This window comes from Anomaloglossus baeobatrachus, chromosome 2 (genome assembly GCF_048569485.1).
Source record: "Anomaloglossus baeobatrachus isolate aAnoBae1 chromosome 2, aAnoBae1.hap1, whole genome shotgun sequence".
Lineage (NCBI taxonomy): Eukaryota > Metazoa > Chordata > Amphibia > Anura > Aromobatidae > Anomaloglossus > Anomaloglossus baeobatrachus.
In genome coordinates this window covers 259,291,572-259,316,667 of record NC_134354.1, presented here as the reverse complement: position 1 = coordinate 259,316,667, position 25,096 = coordinate 259,291,572, and the positions used below count along the sequence as shown (strand labels likewise).

The 25,096-nt window shown below is 45.3% G+C and overlaps 1 protein-coding gene across 3 annotated transcripts in view; it reads left to right on the top strand.

The window, feature by feature from the left end:
- Nucleotides 1–2,249: 2,249 nt before the first annotated feature.
- USP49 (ubiquitin specific peptidase 49) overlaps nt 2,250–25,096 on the top strand; it is a 120,280-nt gene continuing 97,433 nt past the window's right edge. For 2 of the 3 annotated variants that reach the window (XM_075335786.1, XM_075335787.1), the window contains exon 1: nt 2,250–2,350. The gene's annotated coding sequence lies outside the window, so the exon portion shown is untranslated. Of the gene's footprint in view, nt 2,351–2,415; nt 2,453–25,096 lie in introns of those variants that run through there. The other variant, XM_075335788.1, reaches the window with a different exon arrangement.

The window sequence follows — 25,096 nt, the reverse complement described above, 5'->3', positions numbered from 1 at the left end:
CGTGGAGGGCTGTAAATCACCGTGTCCTGAGTAGCGGTGCTCGTCCAAAGAAAGAGTCCGAGTGCAGATGAACTGGAGAGAAGAATGAAGGACCGCACTCCGTCCACTGGCTTGGACCCGTGGAAGCCTGATTAGGCGAAACGGCCGTCATCCTTTACCTGGGAGCCAGCTCACAGCGCGTCTCCGGCTTTTTACCCTGCACCGCTAAATAAATCGTATTATTGCACAGTGGACGGAGTGCGGTCCTTCATTCTTCTCTCCAGTTCATCTGCTTTATAATTAATCATTGCCCCCTGCAGTATGGTGATCATATGGGGTCAGCACTTATAACATTGACTGCAGGAGTCTCCGGATAGTACATACTAGGTGATGTGGGGAGATTATTAGGAAGAAATTGTGTGCAGTGATTTATCCATCCTGAGTCTATAGGACCTGCAGGATAGCACATACTAGGTTATGTGGGGATATTATTAGGAATAAGGAATTGTGGGCAGTAATTTATCCATCCGGAGTCTATAGGACCTGCAGTATAGCACATACTAGGTGATATGGGGAGATTATTAGGAAGGAATTGTGTGCAGTGATTTATCCATCCTGAATCTATAGGACCTGCAGTATAGCACATACTAGGCTATGTGGGGATATTATTAGGAATAAGGAATTGTGTGCAGTGATTTATAATCCGGAGTCTATAGGACCTGCAGGATAGCACATATTAGGTGATGTGGGGAGATTAGGAATAAGGAATTGTGTGCAGTGATTTATCCATCCTGAGTCTATAGGACCTGCAGGATAGCACATACTAGGTTATGTGGGGATATTATTAGGAATAAGGAATTGTGTGCAGTAATTTATCCATCCGGAGTCTATAGGACCTGCAGTATAGCACATACTAGGTGATATGGGGAGATTATTAGGAAGGAATTGTGTGCGGTGATTTATCCATCCTGAATCTATAGGACCTGCAGTATAGCACATACTAGGCTATGTGGGAATATTATTAGGAATAAGGAATTGTGTGCAGTGATTTATAATCCGGAGTCTATAGGACCTGCAGTATAGCACATACTAGGTGATGAGAGATTAGGAAGAAGGAATTGTGGGCGGTGATTTATCCATCCTGAGTCTATAGGACCTGCAGGATAGCACATACTAGGTGATGTGGGGAGATTATGAAGAAGGAATTGTGTGCAGTGATTTATCCATCCTGAGTCTATAGGACCTGCAGGATAGCACATACTAGGTGATGTGGGGAGATTATGAAGAAGGATTTGTGTGCAGTGATTTATCCATCCTGAGTCTATAGGACCTGCTCATACTAGGTGATGTGGGGAGAATATTAGGAAGTAGGCACAGTGGGCCTGATTCATCAAAGCTTAAAAATCTTAGAAAAGTTACATAATTTAGGCCGTAAAATAATGCGCCTTTTGGCACTCTCCCACCATTGTTGCCCCCCTCAGTGCAGCAGGACTGGAGTGGGATTGGCGGTGCCTCCTCCAGCACTCCTGATTCATGGATTCCAGCCCATCCCTTCAGGCCTGACCGTCAGACGTGCTGGCTCCGGTCCGGGGTCTGACGCCTTCCATCCATCTGGAGACTTTCTAGGTGTCTCAGGATGGTGCTGTGTAGGCAGTGGATACCGCTCTGGCTCGTAGAAGGAAGGTCAGGCTGCAATATAATGCCAGGAGCACACCGGTACAATACACAGGTGCGGAGCTATTCCAGGCCCAGCACGATTGCGTTCATTATTATTACTTTTGTGCCTGACACCCCCTCAGTCTGGAGCCCGGTGCCATCTGCAGCCCCAGAAGTCTCACGGTGCCGGTGTGAGATGTGCGCTGCATTAATCAGCATTACCCTCAGGGAGTCTCCACCTGTCCAGCCCGGCCCCAATCCATCCACTCGGGGGCCCTGCACCTTTAAGACTTCTTTGTTTCCGCAACCTTATTTACCCTCTTGCTGCTCAACCACACTTTCCACGGCCACTTGCATTCACAAAGGCTGCTACGCTGTACGGCCAAGCTCCCTACACGCACGGTACGCAGTTTACGTAGAGCCACAATAATACCCCAAGTACGGCCTGGCCTGCGTGCTCTGAGCGTGGTGGAGGAAAGAGGCAGCGCTTTGTGTGTGTGGCTACCGGCTGCACCAATCACAGCGGGCGGAGGACTGAGCGCCGGCGGGCGGGAGCCAGTGGGATAATGGCATATAGAGCCGGGGGGCGTGGTCTTGCGCGGCGGCGGTGGGTAACAGGTCGAGCGTGCCGCGAATGGCGGAATAAAGAGCGTGAGCGGTGAAGACATGAGGCGGAGACACCGAGGAGGAGGAGGAGCGGACACCGGGAAAGCAGGTACCGGTTCAAAAGGGGCGGGGTGCTGGGTAATGAAGGGACAGATGGGAGGAGCACACTGAGACCGGAGGAGGTGGTACCGGGGGAGGCACACCAGTCCTTGTATGTATACATGCGCATGTAAATAATGGCGAGCTTATTGTCTGCACATGGCCCGCTGCCCGCTCCTCCGCCACCAGCGGCCGCTCCGGGGCTCCGGTCACGTTCCGGGCTGCGGAGCGTACAATGGGACGGTTCTCCCGTGCTCCGGCACATGTCCGCGGGCGGCCGGGGCCATTGTCTCCTGCCACTCACACGGGATCTGCGAGAGTCCGGAGCGCAGCCATTGTTGGAGGAGTTGCTACTTATGCAGACCCGGGTGAGGGAGCCCTCCCTAATAGCAGGTGTGGGGCACATTCAGGGGTCCTCCGGTGAGAGGTGGTATCGCCGGTGTGCTGGAGGGGTTATCATGGGGTCCGACTGCGGGGACTGGTGGAACCGGGAACTTTGACCCCCACCGGTGCATTCATTCTTAATGGGACCACCGGAAACGCTGAACTTAGTGCCCAACCACATAGGGAATGATTGGAGTGGCGTCCGGGGTCCCTACGCGCGGGCGTCCGGGGTCCCTACGCGCGGGCGTCCGGGGTCCCTACGCGCGGGCGTCCGGGGTCCCTACGCGCGGGCGTCCGGGGTCCCTACGCGCGGGCGTCCGGGGTCCCTACGCGCGGGCGTCCGGGGTCCCTACGCGCGGGCGTCCGGGGTCCCTGCGTCCGGGGTCCCTGCGTCCGGGGTCCCTGCGTCCGGGGTCCCTGCGTCCGGGGTCCCTGCGTCCGGGGTCCCTGCGTCCGGGGTCCCTGCGTCCGGGGTCCCTGCGCGCGGCCGTCCGGGGTCCCTACGCGCGGCCACTCTGTTCTAACAGGGATAAAAACGTTCCGTTCTGCCAAGCAGTCCACATCTTGTGGGTTAATTCTAAGGCTCAGTCCACACTGTGTACCCTACCAGGCGGCCTACTTGGTCTGGATCGGTGGCGAGTAGTGATACGGCAATACTACCGTGCTCGGGTACTCGTAACGAGCGGTCGGACGGGCTCGACTCGTGTACTAAGTATAATGGAAGACAATGGGAAACTTCAGCATTTTTCCTGTTCAAAAAATGATCGTCTTGGCAGCTTCGAAAGAAACTTTTGTACCAGGTGACAGTAAACACCATCCTTGAAGACAGTAACTCTGCATTTGCTTTTGACAAATGTAAGTCCTGGACCAAGTCATTAGTTCTTCCTTATTAGATGAGGTTCACCAGAGATACAAGGCTCATAGTCTGTATCAGCGACTTTCCCCCATCTCTGACCCATGGACTGCAACATCTTCGACTGTCTCCTCTAGGCTCCATGTCTCTGGACTGATCTCATAGCTGAAGGCAGATTGGGATATTCAATGGATTCCTTATTCTTAGAAGAGAAGCCAGAGACATTTGTATAGACAGAAGTAAGTCGACATTGACTTGCGAGCATGCCTCCGCCACCCTCTACAATGAACAGCACATCGTGCACAATAGATGTGAGGAGCCTAGGGTTTGCCTTGTAGCAGAAGGTAACGCGACTATTCCAACAGACGAGATATTTTAGCTATAGGAGATCATACTGCAGTAATTTATAGCTGCTTAGATGTGAAATAGTGTGCAGTAAGATATTCCAGCCTCTGCAGGCAGTATTCAGACATGTGTAGGTGTGCCTAGCATGTAACAATTCCCCTGAAGTTTTTCAACTTAAGTGCAATGCAGGGATTCGTGCCTTTGCTTGCCTATAAATTGCATAACTGCACATAAATTGTGGACAATACATGGACCGCCTAAAAATATGGCAAAGAAAATCTCACAGAAAATTTAAAAATAAAAAAAACAAAAACCTGACAGGAACAGGTCCAGGTGAATTTTCATGATCAGCGGCTTTAATTACATTCAATACACCCAAAATTGTTCAGGAAGCAAAATCTTCATTGTCCAGTGTTACAGGGATGTCCGGTAACTTACTGGGCTTTTCTGACTGTTTAATTTCAATTAGTGCTTTATCAGTAGGAGATTATCACCAGACATCTGGTCTTATCCCTGGTAGTCCAACCCTGCTCCAGCAGCTCTGTCGCTATACAGTGTACACAGAAAGCTGCAATGTGGTCCGCTTATACACAGCTCGACCACTGAGCTCTGCGAGATGTGCCATAGAGAAAACTGACTGCTGTGTCCAGTAATCTAACTGATACGTCACTGGAATTGGGGCCTTGTCCCTACTTTAATTTGCTGAAAGATTCCCTTTAAAGGGGTTGTCCAGTACTCCTTAAAATAAAATTGCTTCTAGTCCTCTCCTGTGCAGATGCTGTTCCAGCGGTGTTGGGACTCGCGTTCCTGGGGCTCACGTCAGGATGTGCCGTCACACAAGCCCGGCGTACAATCACCACCGACTTCTTTCTGGCTTCAGACGCACAAGTAACGAAGAAGTGAGAACTGCCTGTTAGGGTGCGTGCCCACGATCAGTATTTGCAGCGGTTTGGGCGCAGCATGCTTCAGCTGTGTCCAAACAGCTGCGGTGTACAGTACAAGCGCAGTCTGTGTACAGTACAAGCGCAGTCTGTGTACAGTACAAGCGCAGTCTGTGTACAGTACAAGCGCAGTCTGTGTACAGTACAAGCGCAGTCTGTGTACAGTACAAGCGCAGTCGATGGGATTTACACAAGCAGGAGACCGCAGTGCACTGAAACCTGATCGTGGGTACTGACAGCTGCGGTCTCCTGCGGAGGAGAAATGCGCCCCCACCCCCGGTCAGGACTCGTTGCGTTCTGAACCCAGAGAGTCCTGATCGTGGGCACATACCCTTATACGTCTGAAGATGGTTGCACGCCGGGCTTGTGTGACATCACATCCTGATGTGAGCCTCAGGAACACAAGTGTCAACACCACTGACACCTCGTCCGTGAAGGCGGAGACTATAATCTTTATTATGTTAATGGCGCTAAACATGGAGAATGAGAGGTTCTAAGGTCCGATGCTTGATTTACCATTTTCTCCATAATGATGGCTCTCATACCAGTCCAAGATGCTGGAGAAGACTACACTCCTCATTAACCAGTTGTCACAACCCGGCTGTGCCAAATTAATCAAGGTAGAAAACAAAAAAGTTTCTTCAGTGTGCTTGGCTAGTTGATGTGTAAAGAAGCAGTTTCAAGAAATGTTTATTCCCTATTACTCATGTATGTAGGTTAAGCATATAATGTACTCACCAATCGCAGTGCTTCCAGTTTCCAGCGCTGCCCCAATCCACTTCTGTTTGCTCGCTTTTACAGTGTAAACCTATGAAGTCTCCTTTTGATACTTATATAGCACTATTTACTCCACAGCACTCTACAGACATGATCATCACTGTCCCCATTGGGGCTCACAATCTAAATTCCCGATCAGTCTTTTGAGTGTGGAAAGAAACCGGAGGAAACCCACGAAAACACTGGGGACAACATACAAATGCCTTACAGATGTTCTTAGACCCCAGGACCCCAGCACTGAAAGATACCCTGCTGTCCACACTCAAACTACATTACGTATATGATCAGGGTATTAAAAAATGAATTGGCAGTGCTTCTTTCTAACTATCTGGATTATATTACCTCGAATCTTGAAGGAAATTGCTCAAAATTTAGATTGGATCAAAGCAGCACGATAATAAAGTTAACAAGGGAATAACTCGGTTGACACCTACAAAAGTGCTCACCATAATACACTGTATGTGTCGTCTGTGTTGATTCCCTTTTTAAACTTACAGATAAAACGTGATTTTTACTAATATTTCTGTGCTATTTTGATCCTTGCAGTAGTCGCACTTCTTTTCCTGATGTAGATCTCCACAAGTGTACGGTTTACCACAGGGCTGTGGAGTCTGAGTCTGTATAAAATGCACCGACTCAGACTCCTGAAATATATAATAAATTGGGGACAGTAGTGCAATGCAGAATGTGCTGAATATTTTACTAAATAGTATTTAGAATAATGCTTATATTTAAGTGAAAAATGTATTGTAGTACAATGTGACCATCAGACATTTAATTATTTTTGATACAATAATCAAGATATTTAGATAGAACATAAAATATATTTATTGGAATACAACTTTAGAACACAAAAAACTGTAATAAATTGTAAATATGTAATACAATATGTAAATATATATATATGTATATTGTATACACACACAAGATATATATGTAATCTACTGTATATTACATATTGTATTACATATTTACAATTTATTACAGTTTGTTCTAAAGTTGTATTAAAATATATTTATTGTACGTTCTATCCAAATATCTTGATTATTGTATCATAAAAATGATTAAATGTCTGATGTTCACATACACATGTTCATGTACTACAATACATTTTTCACCTAACTAAAAGCAATATAAGTCTGAGTCGGTGCAAGAGAAATTGATGAGTCAGAGTCGCAGGTTTGGTTTACCGACTCCACAGCCCTGGTTTACCATCTCCACACGCTGAGCACTATGGTCCACCCAATGATCTGTGCATTCTTAGTAATGCCCAGCTCATGAACTGTGCAACTGTTGCCCATTGACTGCTTTTTTTTTTTTTTCTTCTTCTCCACCCCCCTCCTGTGTGCACAATACATTGGCCAGAATACAACCATGTGAAAGAGACTTCATTATAAGGACTGGGAATACTTAACTCTGCAGGCTTCAATGTTTATCCCTTTCCACCCTGGACAATCGTCTGTTTTTTTTTCCCCTCCCCTTCTTCTCAGAAAATATATTAGCTGATTTTTTTTATTTTATTTTGTCAGTACAGCCGTAGAAGGATGTTTTGGGGTTTTTTTTGTTTTTTTTTGCGGGACAAGCTTTATTTTGAACGACACCATATTCATTCTGCCCCATAGTCTACTGGAAAATGGGGGGGAAAAAAATTCCGATTGTGGTGAAATTGCCCAAAAAAATACAATTCCACAATTTATTTATTTTTTTTTGTTTACCATGTTCAATATGTCGTAAAACTGGCCTTGTGATATAATTCCCTGACGTCAGTACAAGTACAAAAATATCAAATTATCTATCTATATATATATATTTTTTTTTTATATAAGTGGTGAAAAAAAGTCCAGAAATTTGTTTCTATATTTCCGCTCTTTTGTTGTCATATTCCCGTAACGACCCGTAACATTTTTTTTTTTGGGGGGGGGGGGATATGGAGCTGTGTGATAGATTATTCTTTGTATCCAGAGGTGACGTATTTACTAATATCATTTTGGGGTAGATATAGTGGTATGGAAAAGTTTGGGCACTCTTGGTCAAAATTACTCAAGTTGAAAATGAATGAATAAGGCATAACGTTAGACACATTTTGTATTCTAAGCAAAAAAAAAATCATCTTTCACAATTTAAAAAAATAAATAAATACAAAACGAAAAATGGGCTGATACAAAGGTTTGGACACCCTTGGAGATATGTGTGTTCAGATTACTTTGACCAAGGTTTCAGGCCTTAATTAGCCTGTTAGGGTTATGGCTTGTTCATAGATACCTTAGGAAGCCTAGCCTCCTCTACCCTTGTGCCAAAAACAACAGCCATGGGTTCTTCTAAGCAGCTGCCTTGCACTTTGAAAATAAAAGTGGTGGAGGCCCACAAAGCAGGAGCAGGTTCTAAGAAGATAGCAAAGTGTTTTCAAGTTGCCCTTTCCTCAATTCGTAATGTAATAAAGAAATGATAGTTAACAGAAACAGTGGAGTGCAAGATAAGGTCTGGAACACCAGGTAAAATTTCTTGAGCGCTGATCATGGCATTGCTAGAGAGTGGAGATGAGCAGACCAGAACTTAAGTTTGGTGTTTGTATCAAATTTAAAAAAAAATAATTGTGCTGGTGCTTTACGTATGCAAACCACTTCAGTGAGCAACGCTGTGCTGTTTATGACTGGCTACGTGTAGGCGGAGAGCCAAACTGCCAATCGGTGACTTCCAAAGATGTTCAGGTCAAGTCTGGGTCCATAATAGAACTTCATGTAAAGTCCACTATAACCCAAAATTCCACGGGTCTGCTCATCTCTACTACTCAATCGGAACCCCTGCTTGACTGCAAAAGACCTTCAGGAAGATTTAGGAAACTCTGCAGTTGTATTACATTGTTGTACACAAATATGGCCTTCATGGAAGAGTCATCAGAAGAAAACCTCTCCTGCGTCCTCAACATAGAATTCAGAGTCAGAAGTATCCAAAACAACATCTAAACAAAGCTGATGCACTTTGGAAACAAGTCCTGTGGACCAATGAGGTTAAAATAGAACTTCATGGCCGCAATGATGAAAGGTATGTTTGGAGGAAAAAGGGCACAGAGTTTCAGGAAAATAACACATTTCCAACCAATAAGCATGGGGGTGGGATCAATCATGCTTTGGGGTTGTGTTGCAGCCAATGGCACTGAGAACCTTTCAAGGATGGAGGGAAGAATGGATTCAATGAAATTTCAACAAATTCTTGATTCAAACATAACATCATCTGTAAAAAAGCTGAAGATGAAAAGAGGATGGCTTCTACAAATGGATAATGATGCTAAACACAATTCAATATCCACAATAGACTAGTAAGGCACAAGCTGAAGATTTTACAATGGCCCGGACAGTCCTCTAATCTGGACATCAATGAAAATATGTTGCTAGACCTCAGAAGAGCAGTGCATGCAAGACAACCCGGGGATCTCACCGAACTGGAAGACGTTACCAAGAAGAATGGATGACAATGCCTCACACAAGAATTGAAAGACTCTTGTCTGGCTACAAGAAAACATTTACAAGCTGTGATGCTTACCAAATGGGGTGCTACTAGGCACTAACCATGCAGTGTGCCCCAGTGCTTGCATTGGCCCATTTTACTTTTTTGCGAATTTTAAAATGTAAAAGATGAAAATGTGTGGGTTTTTTTTTTTGTTTTTTTTTTTATTAGTTTTAATGGGGCAAAAGAGGGGATTCAAAACATTTTAATTTTTTATTTTTTTTTCTTTCCCCTTTATCTGTATTTACTAGTGCCCTTTTAATGGACTTGAAGCTGTGATCGTCTGATCACTTGTGATACACAGAGCAGGGCATCAGCACTGTACTGTACAGCAGAAATCACGATCTGTGTGTGTTCACAGGAGGATCGAGATGACCGGCACAGGGGCCATCAGCTGACCCCTGGCTGTCATCACAATCCATCGGTGCCCTGCGATCATGTTACGGGCATGCCGATGGGTGGGATCAATGACCCGCTTCCTGTCTGCACATGTTAAATGCCGCTTTCAGTGACTGACAGCGACATTCAACTAGTTAACAGCCAAGGGTGGATCTCTGATCCACCTGTGACTGGACTGTTAGAGGCACCCAATTTCCCATCAAGTGCTGGGAATGATGCAGGGTCACCATTGAGTTTGCATCAAAGGCCCAGGGACATAGCCAATGATGTGAGTATACAGCAAGGGTTGTGAAGGGGTTAAAGAGAATCTCACCAGGTTTTTGCCACCTGATCTGAGAGCAACATTAATCTAGAGACAGAGACCCTGATTCCAGTGATGTCCCTACTGAGCTGATTGCTGTAGTTATAAAATCATTGTATTATCATGAGATAACTAGAGAATTAGTTAACCTACTGCCTTGTAGTCCATGAGCTCTGTATATTCTCCCCCCCCAGCCCCACCCCTAAACACTGACTGACAGCTTTTTACCTATGCACAGTTTACATACACCATTGATTATCAGATTTGTAAAGCGATATACAGAATTCAGCATTCAGAAAACTGGAAGATCTGCAACAAAGCGGTGATTTTTATCCAAATGGCAGCAAGCAGCCTAGTAAGTAGTTCATCACTGGAATTGGGGTCTCTACCCCGAGATCATGCAGCTCTCAGATGGGGAATCAAAAGTCTGGTAACAGACTCCCTTAAGTTTTGTGTACATCACTATGCGAGAGGGGGGAGGGTCGTTCTCGCCAGGTCGACTGTTTTTTTAGCCACTCTCCTCACAGTGTGTACAAACCCTTTAATGCTGGCAGTGATGGTAAACTGCAAATTGCATCATAGCTTGCTGCATACCCACAGACCTGTCATGGTGCCAACCCCTGCAAGTACTGACAGTCGCTGCCTTGTTTACCTGTGCCGTGTGATTATCTGGGAAACCTGGGGTCCTGCCATTCCTGTAGATGGGTCAGTCATGCATGTCAGTGTGCTATGTAATCCTTGCTCAGCTCAAGCATTGAATAAGGTGTATAGCAATGAAATTCTGTAATGACTAGTCTCTGAGCAAGACTTCACCCTGTCACATCGCAAAAAAATGTGGAGGTGCGTCTGACTAGGAATCTGTAGAATATACTGGAGAAGGAAATCCGACCAATTCACCTCTTCTAGGAATTTTAAAGCATGACTTTTTAAGATTAAAGGGAACCTGTCATCAGAAATTTCGCCCAAAAGCTAAAAGATTCCCCCTCTGCAGCTCCTGGGCTGCATTCTAGGAAGGTCCCTGTTATTATTGTGCCCCATGTGAGACCAAAATAAAGCCTTTATAAAGTTCTACCTTTTTGTATGCAGCTTCTGTAAATCCGTCACGGGGGCGGGCTCTCTGCCGTCCGTTATTCTGCCTCCTGGTCCTGTATGCCGCCCCCATCGCTCCTTTCCATATCTGATGCACCGCCCACTGCTCCAGCCATCCCCACGCATGCCCAGTGCCAGTCTCGCAGGACTGAGCAGTGTGACCGCTGGTGACGTGTGCGCAGGCAAGTGATTATGGACGGGACTGTGACTGTTATCAGCAAGTACCCGGCCATAATCTCTTGAGCGCGCAAACCTCTCCAGCATTCACACTGAGCTCAGTGTAGATGCTAGACTGTATGGGCTGCTTCCAGGGATGACGTCCCTTTGTCATGTGATAGTATTTCGAACACGCCCCTATCACATGACAAAGGGACGTCATCCCTGGAAGCAGCCCATACAGTCTAGCATCTACACTGAGCTCAGTGTGAATGCTGGAGAGGTTTGCGCGCTCAAGAGATTATGGCCGGGTACTTGCTGATAACAGTCACAGTCCCGTCCATAATCACTTGCCTGCGCACACGTCACCAGCGGTCACACTGCTCAGTCCTGTGAGACTGGCACTGGGCATGCGCGGGGATGGCTGGAGCAGTGGGCGGTGCATCAGCTATGGAAAGGAGCGATGGGGGCGGCATACAGGACCAGGAGGCAGAATAACGGACGGCAGAGAGCCCGCCCCCGTGACGGATTTACAGAAGCTGCATACAAAAAGGTAGAACTTTATAAAGGCTTTATTTTGGTCTCACATGGGGCACAATAATAACAGAGACCTTTCTAGAATGCAGCCCAGGAGCTGCAGAGGGGGAATCTTTTAGCTTTTGGGCGAAATTTCTGATGACAGGTTCCCTTTAAGGGGCTTGTCCACTACTTTAACAACTTGTTCTCAATGCCTGTAAAATAACCCCTAAACTCTCTTCTGATGTCGGCACTGGCTCTCCTGGGGATTGAGTGACACCTGTGGCTGCTCTGTTACGGCTGAAGGAGTGGAGTGAAGGGATCACTGGATAGCGGGGTTTTTATTTTACTGTAGGGCAACATAGGGGTTGTCCTTTTAAGCTGCTATATGTGCATTAGGAGTAATGCCCTTCTGGCCATCATATAATGTCTTCTCCTGTCCATGCTTTCGCTAATTTTCGGTTGGCTCTGATCTAGCTGTTATGCACACAGACATGATAGATTCCTGCTCTCCGGTGTCTGATGTAGCACACGATCAGAATCAGTGGGAGTGTGTATATGGTATTGTTGTTTTACCTTGGGGGTGGGGGTGAATGGTATTCTAGAAGGTGTAGCCCAATTAGTGGGCAACATTGTTTATTTTTAACACCGCGCATTATAAACCAGTGCCTGTGCAGATAGAAAGTGGAGCCAATGCTCAGGCGGCTGCTTCTACTGCCCTTGCCCTGGTTTTCTAGCTTAGGCTACTTTCTTTTTAAATCAAATCTTTTTTTTTATTAAATCCTAAGGGATCGATACAGAGAGTATTTCACTTTTCATATAACTGATAACAATAAACAACAGATAAACACGTGGTTTATAAATCAGGTTCTTTCTCTGCATGTATGTAAATATAGTAATAGAGTTCTCAAATCATATTTATAGCTTAGGCTACTTTCACACATCAGTTTTCTGCATTCAGGCACAATCCTTTTTTTTTCCTGATCCAAAGGATCCGGGAAAAAAACGTATCCACCGGATGCGTAAAAAACCGGATCCATTGGATCCGTTTTGCATCCGTTTTTGCATCCGTTTTGTCCGTTTTTTTTTTTTTTTGTTTTTTTTTTTTTTGATGGATCAATTTTTTTAATTAATTTGGTGCATGCGCAGTTTACAAAAACGGATCCGGCAGCCGCATCCATTTTTTACCGCATTGCGCCGGATCCGGCATCCATAGGCTTTCATTGTAAAACACGCCGTATCGTGCCGGATGCGGCGCAATGCGGTTTTTTTTTGCCGCACAAAAAAACGTTGCAAGACACGTTGCCTCCGGCCGCCGCTTTAATTAATTTTGCCGCATCCGGAAAAAAACGGATGCAACGCAAAGCCATCAGGTACAATCCGGTAACAATGCAAATCTATGGGGATAAAACGGATGCGGTACTGGATCCGTTTAACCCGTTTTTTTCCGGATTGTACGACCTGATGGAAAAAAACTGATGTGTGAAAGTAGCCTTAAATGGCTCAGTTTGGGCACTGATCAGTCTGCTGTTGTAGAGACCCTACTCCAGCTTTGATGCACTGTGTAGTAAGATTTTTTTTTTTTTTTTTTACTACACCATTTACGTACAGAGCTCATTTGTGGCATAGAACCATTTAAAGGGGATCTGTCAGTCAATTTTTGCTACGGAATCTGAGGGCAGCATGATGTAGGGGTTAAAACACAGAATTCAGTGATGTCACATGTCACCTCCTGTGCTGTTTACTTACTGTGTAAGTAAAAAAAGAAGAAAAAAAACACTCACTCTTATCATGGCTGTGACTTGCTGGCTGTGCCATGTTGTGTGACTCTGCCCCTCTAGTGATTAGCACCTAAATGTCTACAGACAGAGGCTGATGTGGGCGGAACAGATCTACTGCATTGTTAAAGGGAACCAAACATCAGGATTTTCGTGTATAAGCTGCAGCCAGTGCAGTACTGGCACTATCATGCACAGTGTGTACATACCATCAGGGGGCAGCTCGGGTGTTTAGTCAGTGAAATACATCTTTATAAAGTTTGAAATTTCGTGCACTTTTTGATTGACGTGTGCACCTCTGCAGATAATGTCCGGGCGGGTTATGCAGGAGTTCCCCGCCCCCCCACCAGCCTGTTCCTCCCTCTCTCCTGATGTCCGGGCGGGTTATGCACGTGTTCCCCGCCCCCCCGCGCCGCCTGTTCCTCCCTCCCTCCCTCTGGCTGTATGTAAATATCTAATCTTCAGAAACATGGCGCCGGAGTGGGCCTCTGCGCATAGCGCTTATCTCCGGCGCCATGTTTCTGAAGCCCCCGCATTACACAACTTGGTGTCTGAGAGGGCGGCGCCACAGCGATGTCACACCGGCTGGTGTGTTGGCCCGGTGTCCTGGGGCGGCACGATACAGGAGCAGCAGGTAATCGCGTCCTCCGGTCAGCTGTTCTGCAGTCCTGTTGTGATCGCACTCGCTCCTGCGGTCACAACGGGATCTGAAGGAGCGAGGGCGCATGCGCCGCCCTCTAACACCAAGCTGTGTGATGCGGGCTTCAGAAACATGGCGCCGGAGATAAGCGCTGTGCGCAGAGGCCCACTCCGGCGCCATGTTTCTGAAGATTAGATATTTACATACAGCCAGAGGGAGGGAGGGAGGAACAGGCGGCGCGGGGGGGCGGGGAACACGTGCATAACCCGCCCGGACATCAGGAGAGAGGGAGGAACAGGCTGGTGGGGGGGTCGGGGAACTCCTGCATAACCCGCCCGGACATTATCTGCAGAGGTGCACACGTCAATCAAAAAGTGCACGAAATTTCAAACTTTATAAAGATGTATTTCACTGCCTACACACCCGAGCTGCCCCCTGATGGTATGTACACACTGTGCATGATAGTGCCAGTACTGCACTGGCTGCAGCTTATACACGAAAATCCTGATGATTGGTTCCCTTTAAATCTAAACTCTGATTGCGTTAGAATGGCTGCACCCAGTAATCTAAGTGATGTATTGTTGGATTCAGGGCCTCTTTGCGTATTTCTTGTTGCTTTCATATAAGGTAGAAAAAACCTTCTGACAAATTCCCTTTAAGTCTTTAATGTCATTAACCTTATTGGTTACCCTGCAGTCCATCCTTGGACTAATAATAAGATCTACTAACGACTACACAACAGTGAAAAAACAGTGGAAAAAAGTTCTACAGTTGAACAACCACTATACAACAGCTTTTTGGAGCCTTAAATGCAAAGATTTAAACAATAATTGATTAACATTTCTTAAAAGTTTACGTACAGTTGAAACCAGAAGTTTACACACACTATCTAGAAATACAGATGTGCATGTTTTTCTCACTATCTGACACGAAATCAAAATAAACCTTTCCCGTTTTAGATCAATTAGGAACCAAAGATATTTTATATTTGCCAAATGGCAGAATAATGAACGCGAGAGAGAATGTTTTAAAGCATTTTTATTACTTTCTGTAAAGTCAAAAGTTTACATACACTAAGAGTATTATGCATTTAAACAATATGGGATAGCCCATATGATGTCATGTCATTGGAAGCTTCTGATAGGTTTACTGGCAACATCTGAGTTAGACACACCTGTGGATGTATTTTAATGCACACCCGAAACACACTGCTTCTTTATGTAGCATCATGGGAAAGTCAAAAGAAATCAGCCAAGATCTCGGGAAGAGAATTGTGGACTTGCACAGGCATGGTTCATCTTTGGGTGCAATGTCTAGATACCTAAAGGTGACTCATTAATCCGTACAAAGCATTTATCCGCAAGTAGACATAAGATGGGAATGTCCAGCCATCAGATCACTCAGGAAGAAGACAGGTTCTGTGTACCAGAGATGAACATGCTTTCGTCACACATGTGCTTATCAACCCAAAAGCAAAAGACCTTGTGAAAATGCTGGCGGAAGCTGGTAAGATTGTGTGTCATTATCCACAGTGAAATGAGTAATGTATCAACATGGGCTGAAAGGCCACTCTGCCAGAAAAAAGCAATTATTCCAAAAGAAAAATTAAAAAAAAAAGCCAGATTAATGTTTGCAAATCCACAGAGGAACAAAGACCTCAATTTTTGGAGACATGTCCTGTGGTGTGAAGAAACTGAAATTGAACTGTTTGGCCATAAAGACCATTGTTATGTTTGAAGAAAAAAGGGAGAAACTTTGAAGCCTAAGAACACCATCCAAACTGTGAAACGGGGGTGTCAGCATCGTGTTGTGGGGCTGTTTTGCTGTAGGAGGTACTGGTGTACTTCACAAAGTAGATGGCATCATGAGGAAAGAAGATTATGTGGCAATACTGAAGCAACATCTCAAGAAATCAGCCAGGAACTTAAACCTTGGGCAGAAAGGGGTCTTCCGAATAGACAATGACCCGAAGCATACTGCCAAACTGGTTACAAAGTGGCTTAAGGATAACAAAGTCAGTGTTTTCGAGTGGCCATCACAAAACACTGATCTCAATCCTATTGAAAACTTATGGGCAAAGCTGAAAAGGCAGGTGCGAGCAAGATGACCTACAAACATGGCTCAGGTACACCAGTTTTGTTAGGAGGAATGGGCCCAAAATCCTACCAACTATTGTGAGAAGCTTGTGGATGGATATTCAAAAAGGAACTTTGCTAACCTCCTGACTGCAGCGCTCATCATTCCTGCAGCGGCTCACACACTGCTGTGAGCCGCTGCCGGGGGAGTGGGACACAGATTGCAGGGGCACCGATAGACGGAAGCCACACAAGTGCTACTGTAATTTTGCAGACCATTGACTTGTATTGTGTCACGGTCCGCATTTTTCGGAACAGAATAGGACATGTCCCATAATAATAGAATGGACACCAATGTGTTATTTTGTAGGAATTGATGGCACACGGACGTGCTTCCATGTGCCATGTGATCCTACACAAAACACATTGAAAAAATGGTCTTGTCAGTAGGTCCGCAAAATAAAAAGGAACTGACCAGGACAAACAGAACGGTTATCTGAATGAGCCCTAGAGGCAATGCTACCAAATACTAATGAAATGTATGTAACCTTTTGACTTAAGACATTCTCTCTCGCTCTCGCCTTCTCATTATTCTTTCATTTGGCAAATATAAATAATTTTGGTTCCTAATTGACATAAAACGGGAAAGGTTTGCTCTGATTTCATGTCAGATAGAGAAGACATGCAGATGTGTCTTTTTATGAAGTGTATGTAAACTTCTGGTTTCAGCTGTATATGGTGTAATGAGCCGTGATGTTTCTACTCCGGACATGCTTTACATCCGGACTCTTGTTTCAGCCCTCAATAAAATGACTTATCTGATCAGTGAGGCTGCCACAGGGTGGAAACCCATCAGTCTAATTTATTAATGACCAGTTTATACCTATTATAATGCCTTTAATGAATGTGCAGTCATGTCACATGTCAGGTACCACCTTATTTTAAACCTCAGTATGGGCCCCAGATATACTAGCAGTCAATAATCGCCCGCTTCCCTGGTTGGTTGGACACACACATCCAGTTCAATGTTGAGCCTTCTGGTGAAAATCCTTTCAATCTGATGGTTTAAACAAAAAAGAAAGTTCCTTGGTGCAGAATAGCTTGTCCGCTTTCTTCAGGAGTGGCTTTGCAGCCTTTACTGAAGTGGCTTTTTCCTCCTGTGATGATCAGCCACCAGTCCTATGAGCTCTGCTGGATACAATATTTTTGCCCCACGTGCAGAGGACTGAAAAGATGCAGCGCTCTGCTAGCCAATGTTGCTATGGTAACCGACGGCAGATTTTTTTTTTTTTTTTTTGTATCCCTCAGCTATACTCCACATATTCCAGACTAGTCACTCCTTAGTATTCTTTCCAGTAAGTCCAACACCTAATGCTACAGGTTATGAATACATGATACTAAGTATTACTCTGATGGCTGGTAAGGGTCCAGTTCTATCTGTAGAATGTTTATTTGTATTCATGTCTGATAACCTTGTATGTACCGGGTTACTGTTCATACTATGCTGTTCTACTTCACTTTACTTCTCTAAAAGAGACCTATAATCTGTTATTGCCCTTTTTGTTTTAGAGAACAATACGCAGCTGCACGCTCAATATTTTTTTTTTTTCCTTTTTTTTAATTTTTTAACAATATTTATTAAAATCCTCTAACAGTGCCTAAGCATAGTGCAAAGTTGTCTTCACACGAAGTCTTTTTGTTGAGGTGTTTTTGTTTTTTTCTTTTAAATAAACTCTATTTTAAGGAGGCTTTTGGAGTATTTCCACTATAAGAACGTAGCAAAAAAAAAATACAAAGTAACACCCCCCCCCCCCCTTAGTGACTCAACTTTCTAGCAAAGTCTGGTCCAAAGGTCTGGGTTGTGTGGTCCCAGCAGCATCCTGCAGCCCAGAATTCACAAAGCTTTTGAGGCCTTCCAAAGTCACAGGTTTTTGAAGCCAAAACAGCGAGAGAAAAAGTTTACTTTTTGAAGGGAGCGTTTCTTTTCCTGAAGCAAGTTGTCTAGTGTTGGATGTTTTATATTTAGTTACTACACTTTAGAAGTGTTCATTTACCCTAGTTTTGAAGCTGACTCTGAATGAAATCCCTCCAAAGATATGACATGTAGTTTAATTTTTCCACCAGGCCATTTTCAAAAACTCTCTCCTGAAAAATATCTCCACATGAACAGCAAAGTGATGTGTGTGCTTTTTTTTTTTTTTTTTTTTTTTTTTTGGTTTCCAAGAATGTTTTGTGTTTTGTCATGATGGTGGGGTCTGTTCTGTTGTGCCTCGGTCTGGGACTCACGTCGCTTTATTATGGTGTGGAGACCTTCGGAACGCCACCAGTAATAGTTCCTGCTCTGCAGCGTGCGCAACTGGTTCTTGTGAGTTATGCTATATGCGCATGTTGCGTAATTTCATGCGTTTACGTTGCGTATTGCACTGCAGTGTAAACGCATGTGTCCTGCGTCCCCAGCACAATCTATGAAGATTGTGCATTTCTATCCGCACGTTGCATTTGAGAGCGCAGCAATTTGTATGCTGAAATTTTGACAAAATCGCTGCACTGAAAATAGCAACATGTCACTTATTTTGTGCGCTTTGGATGCTGCTCCCACTCGGTCTATGGGAGAGGCAGCATCCAGAGCGCATGAATTCGGCATCTATTCTGTAGACACAATGCATCCATTACACAGTGTTTCTGCAGCGATTTGAAGCACACATTTGCTGTCAAATCGCTGCAGAATTTTCAGCATGGACATTGGACACTACGCCACGTGCGCACATAGCCTTAGTCTTGATCCATCCTGCTACCCAGCATACTTCTCCCTGACCTCCGTTTCCCTTGTACTGTCTGTCAGGCCTGTCTCCCAGGCCCTGGTCCTGTTCGGTGTCTTGGTCCCCTCCCCCTCTTTTGTACTTACTTGATCTCCCGGCCTCTGACCTCGGTAACATTTCCTGACCACGACTCTGCTTCCCCTTTTTTGGCTTCTAACGTGACCTCTTGGCTCTTGACCCTCGGCTTTTATCTGTTTACGGCTTGCTCACTCCATTGTTCAGACATGACTTCCTGGTTTAGGCTGCTTTCACACGTCCGGTTTTTACCGTCAGGCACAATATGCCAGAAACCAACGATGGCTCTGGTTTTTGTTTCTGGGCATGGCCAGACATTGGGTAAATTCACTTCTGGTCACAGAAAAAGTCTCTCTGTCTGTCGGTCGGTCTCTCCCTTATTCATATTCACCGGCGCGGTGCTGCACAGCTGTCACACTGCTCTGGCAGCTTCTCCAGCTTTTGAAAATGCCGAGGACTCATTATTCCATCTCGTATTCCCTGCTTCCCCCGCCCTCCAGCGCTTATGATTGGTTGTAGTCAGACACGCCCCCGCGCTGAGTGACAGCTGTCTCTTTGCAACCAATCACAGCCGCCAGTGGGCGTCTCTATATCTTGCAGTAAAATAACTAAATATAAAATTTAGAAAAAACGGCGTGCGGTTTCTCCCCCCCACCCCCCCACCCCATTTTGATACCAGCCAAGGTAAAGCCACACGGCTGATGGCTGGTATACTCAAGATGGGGAGCCCTACGTTATGGGGAGCACCCCAGCCTAAAAATATCAGCCAGCAGCCGCCCGGAAATGCCGCATTCATTAGATGCGACAGTTCCGGGACTCTACCCGGCTCATCCCGATTGCCCTGATGCAGTGGCAATCTGGATAATAAGGAGTTAATGTCAGCACTTAGCTGCCACTAAGTCCTAGCTTAGTGATGGCAGGTGTGTATGAGACACCCCATCACTAAACTGTAGTGAAAGTAAATAAACACACGCTGAAAAATCCTTTTATTTGAAATAAAAGACAAAAAAAAACCACCCTCTTTCACCACTTTATTAATCCCCAAATACAGCTCCAGGACCTACGTAATCCACACGAGGTCCCAGATCGCTTTCAGCTCTGCTACATTGGAAGCTGACAGGAGCTGCCGTAGAACACCGTCGCTCGCTGCGAGCTCCACAGAGCAACTGAAGTGAGTCGCGCTGTCAGTGGTGACGTCACTCTGGTAGTGTGTCTCTCCCCCCCTCTCCCCCCCCCCCCTCTACCCCCCCCCAAAGGTTCGGACCTGACTTTTTGCTCTAACATTTGGTGCTTTTGAGACTGAAAAGCACACTCCCTCATACTGTCTAGGCTCATTAATGTGTGTCTTCCCATCTGTAGCCACACACAGATGATGGTCCAATGTATGTTAATCAGGTGACAGAGGCTGCAGTTGCTTCTTTCCAGATTAACAAATTGACAACTCTTCTCAGTAATCTAGGCACGTGCGGTCATTATACCAGTAAATGTAGGACCATACGGCAACCTCACATCACATTTTATTTCTATACAGATTATTCCAACATTACCTGCTTGATTTTGGGCTCCCAGTTGTAACATTTGCAGTGGTCGGCCACCACCTGCAGCACGGAGCTTCCTCATTACTAGAAGCATAATCACTAACATGATTTATGTAGTGAAAAATGGCAAAATCTGAGCTCGCTGAAATCTTAGTACATTTATTGCATTGCTGGAGCTGCTACTTTGTATCTCCAATTGGGATTATATAGAGAAAAACATCAGCTGGTATAGCTTCCATTACCATCCTTTAGGATCCCATCAGCTTTATGAATTCTGTATTTCTGCTCTGTATTAGAAATTGAGAATAATTCTCTCCAAGCTTCCTGATATATATGCCTGCCACCAGACAGCCCTTAATGAAGGACGTGGATTTCTCTCTTGTCATACCCTTGCAAACCTAATCTTTTGAGGCCACATTCAGTATTTTATATCCGTATAATAGAAACACGGGCACCACTTCTGCATTTTTCACCCACTCTTGGTTTTGGCTACAAGTACTGAGGTGACATGCTGAACGTGGACTATAGCTGACCTTCTGTTTCTAAACCTGATATGAAAATCCCATCATCTTCATTAAAATAAACTACTATTTATCCATGGAGTGATTACAGAAGATTGCTGGGTGGACACCGATCACATCAGCCCAGCTTTCTCCAGGATAAGAAGTGTGAAAAGTTAAATCTATATATTTTGTGATATTCTCGGGGTGGAGGAACACCATCTCTGCAGTTGAGGAGTAGGTTGAAAACTGGGACAAAGGAAGCTGAAAAATGTAATAAGCCTGCTTTGAAAAGAGAGCCTTAGCCCTCCTTCCTCTTCCTCACCCCTTGCAAAGTCAGATGTTCCCCACCCTCACACATCACTTTTTTGGCATCAGGCACAATCCGGTGAAAAAACTGATGCGACGAATCTGGCGAAAAAACGAATCAGTTGCATCAGTGTTTTGACAGATCCATTGTGATACGGAGCATGGAACCATAGGGTTCCATTATAAAACACGCCATACGGCGCGATACGGTTTTTCGCCGGAGACAAAAAACCGTTCCCCTCATCATTCCATCCGGCCGCCGGATAAGCAAATTTTGCCGGATCCGGCGAAATCCGGATGGAACGCAAGGCCATCCGGCACTAATAGAAGTCTATGGGGGGGGGGGAAAAAGGATCCAACGGCAACAGACGCCAGATCGTTTTTTCAGGTTGACGGATTGTGACTGATGGCAAAAAACTGATGTGTGAAAGCAGCACCAGCTATAACCTCCATGGTTGTATCAGGAGCAGGGCCTCTCAATGTTTGTTAGACAGACCAAAGTAATGCCCAAGCCTCGCCACTTGTGGGGATAGTCTATCCCATAATGAGAATACTGCATAAAGGCGTTGGTCACTACTGGGCAACTTCTTTTTAAATTCTAAAGTGCCCCAGAAAAACTAAAAAAAATATACTTTCCTCCAGGATTAGTGCTGTTCCAGCGATTGTCCACACTACGCCTCCCGGTGGTAACATGACATTGTCACAAGGAGCATTTCTTCTGACAGAGCCATGGCGGTTGCAGCGTATCAATTTTTAACAGACTTACCTTTTTAAGTAAATGTGTAAAATGTAAATATGCACCATCCATACAATGGTATGGTATAAGGAAGAGAAATGTATGGAACATGCCTAGCAGGTTTATACTGAATTAATAATTGTAGGGGGATCCGGCTTGTTTATTTTCAACAGCCAATTCTAGGGGCTAACATGCAGGAGACCGGCAGTGTTTTTTTTTTGTTTTTTTTTATTGGAGAACACGGGCCCATTCTGGCTGAGCTTGGTATTCTTGAGGCCGCTTTACACGCTATGACATCGCTAAAGCGATCTCGTTGGGGTCACGGAATTGGTGACGCACACCCGGTTGCTTTAGCGATGCCGTTGCGTGTGACACCTATGAGCGATTTTGCATCGTTGCAAAAACGTGCAAAATCGCTCATCAGTGACATGGGGGTCCATTCTCTAATATCGTTGCTGCAGCAGTAACGAAGTTGTTCCTCGTTCCTGCGGCAGCACACATCGGTACGTGTGACACCGCAGGAACGAGGAACCTCTCCTTACCTGCCTCCCGCCCGCAATGCGGAAGGAAGGAGGTGGGCGGGATGTTCGTCCCGCTCACCTCCGCCCCTCCGCTTCTATTGGGCGGCGTTTCAGTGATGCTGCTGTGACGTCGCTGTGACGCAGAACGAACCGCCCCCTTAGAAAAGAGGCGTTTGGCCGGTCACAGCGACGTCGCAGGGCAGGTAAGTAGTGTGACGGGTCTGGGCGATGTTGTGTGCCACGGGCAGCGATTTTCCCGTCTCAGAACCGATGGGGGCGGGTACCCACGCTAGCGATATCGGTACCGATATCGCAGCGTGTAAAGCGGCCTTTGGGTGGAGTCAGGAGAGATGTGCTGGATTATTCACCTGACTGCTATCTAATGTGCTTGAGGCCTAAAGAATGTTACTATGACATTACAAAATCCATTACATTTTCCAATTAAAATTGAGGCAAAATTGTATGTTGACTGCTGTGTAAATAGGCTTTTAGTATAATGTTGTTTAAGGCTTTTATATACCTTTTTGTGTATGAAAAACACAGAACCACCACAAAATTGGGACCAGTTCCAGGAAAGGCCAGTTTAACACCTCTGTGAAACATGAACCATTGTCATGATTAAAGACTCAGCCATACAACCAGACAGGCCGACCTGAGCTCAAGTCAGTAGTCCTGGTGATTGGGCCACGTCTTCTGATTTGAGAACAGTCTGTGTTTCATGGATATGAGAAAAAATCCCAATAAATAAGCCATACGGTAAACATGCAGCCAGCAGTTGTATACTGGCAGCATGTATGCACTACTCACAATCAATGCATAAACAGAGGACAAGGAGTATCTTGTGCAATAAGATAAATTTTATTAAATGACAAACAAGCAAGACAGCAATATATGCAAATTTAAAAACAACTATTATAAGGTCAAAGGGGCATGGAATAAAAGTAGAGATGTAATGTCCAATAGCCGTGGGAGAGGTGGAAATAGTTCACACGATGTACTGAAAATGTTCAAGTAAAAATGAACAATACCACCTTTAGTAGCCGTGGGAGAGGAAAAAGGATGTACACAAACATGGGCCAGTACATATGTGGTTGACACAATGGAGCACAATGAGCAATACATAGCCGTGGAGGAGGGGACCATTAATATAGTGTTGTAGAGATAGCCGTGTGAGAGGTGAACAATAATCACCAAAAACTACAACATATAGTGGTCACAGATGGGGTGTATGAAGTAATAACACCACGGTGCCCCAAAGTATGGTCACCAAGACTGATCCAAGGTATACATCATGGTAATAAAGGATACCTAACCAAATTTAGCATAATTCCATATAAAGTGCAAGTGCATTAGGATAAAAGGGGCAGGCACCCAAAAAATACCATAAAATGTCAGAAAAATCCCACAAAGACCCTCAGCTAGAGGCATATAGATATTCAAGACATGATGCACATACCCGGATAGGAGGGATCACCACCAACGCGCGTTTCGCGACGGTACTATTGCTTTCTCAAGGGGGAGACATGTGCATCATGTCTTGAATATCTATAAAGCCGATTCCATGCGCTCTGCCTGCAGCTCCTGCCATAGACAGAGCAGGAGCTGCCGGCAAAGCGCACGGAAGAAGTGACATGTCACTTCTTAGAACGCAGCGCTTTGGCAGAAGCCGAAGCGCTGCGCTCTAAAACGCCACGTGCGCACGGCCCCTGCACAATGTCCATAGACTGTGCAGGGGACGCAGGACGCATGCAGTTAACTGCATGTATTTACACAACGTGCGCACATAGCCTAAGGCTATGTACGCACGCTGCGTTTTTTTGACGCTGCATTTTTGTGCATTTTTTTGCCATAAAAAAACGCACCCACGGCAGAAAAAGGCATGCGTTTTTACTGCATTTTTGGCTGCGTTTTTATGCGTTTATCAGTGAACAATGACATTAAAGATTGTTGAAAAAAAAAAGATCTGATGTAATTTCCCTCTTCAATATGTTTTTCATTCTCCACTAGTGTATGCAGGAGAGCAGACAGATACAGAACTACAAGGCTCAGCATGCTCCATCCAGGACTTTGAGGCAGGGGGAGCAGAACTACAAGGCTCGGCATACTCCATCCACTAGTGTATGCAGGAGAGCAGACAGCAACTGCAGAACTACAAGGCTCAGCATCCTCCATCCAGTACTGTATGCAGGAGTTTTTTGCCCAAAAAAAAATTACGTGGGCTTCGCCATATTTTTGTATGCTAGCCAGATACAGCAGGCAGGTATGAGCTGCCCCCAACCCCCAGCTGCCTATATGTACCTGGCTGGGAACCAAAAATATAGGGAAGCCCTTTTTGTTTTTTTTAATTATTTCATGAATTTCATGAAATAATAATAAAAAAATGACATGGGCTTCGCCCAATTTTTGATTCCAGCCAGGTACAACTAGGCAGCTGGGGATTGGAATCCGCAGCGCAGGGTGCCCAAGCTTTCTGGGCATTCCCGCTGCAAATTGCTGTCCGCAGACGGCCCAGAAATGGCGCTTTCATAGAAGCACCATCTTCTGTTGCTGTACCCAACTC